This window comes from Neodiprion virginianus, unplaced genomic scaffold, assembly GCF_021901495.1.
Source record: "Neodiprion virginianus isolate iyNeoVirg1 unplaced genomic scaffold, iyNeoVirg1.1 ptg000081l, whole genome shotgun sequence".
NCBI lineage: Eukaryota > Metazoa > Arthropoda > Insecta > Hymenoptera > Diprionidae > Neodiprion > Neodiprion virginianus.
Genome location: NW_025804477.1, coordinates 1,903 through 2,500, shown reverse-complemented (window position 1 = coordinate 2,500; position 598 = coordinate 1,903).

The following is a 598-nucleotide window of genomic DNA, read 5'->3' as shown; positions in this document are numbered from 1 at the left end:
CTCGGCTCGGACGTGCGCCACCCATCGCCGACCGGGTCTCGTAGCCCGGTCGGCCGCGCGTCTACTGTGTGTTTCGGGACTGCACGCAGGCAGCCCCGGTTCCGTGTGCCGCCACCTCGACACTCGGCTTATAGGCGTTCGAACGATCTCCCGTACCCGTCGGCTAGATTGAAAGCGTCTGGGATACGTTGTTATAACGTCTCTGGTCTTTGAGTGTACGCTCGGAAAGAAGCGAGTTGACGCGTGCGGTTGGAGCGTTCAGCCTTCCGTGTTTCACGGAGAGCCGAACTTCTTGGTACCGCGTCAAGGGCCATTCGGTCTGAGACACCGACCCGCGGTAATGCAGTGACGATAGATGAAACAACGCGAGTCGCGTAGTTTCTTTGGTACGAGGCACGGAACGGTCCGCGAACGCCCGCTCCTGGTCTACGCCGACGTACGTATCGTGCTCGAGCACGTACCGGTACGGCGTAGCAGGCGGACGACGGGAGACCGGCCCGACCGACTCGCTCCTCTTACTAGTAGGAGCCTGGCCGCTAGGACGTCGGCGCCGGTACGGTGGTAGCACGGTCGGCTTACGGGGCGAAACCTCCGCGGG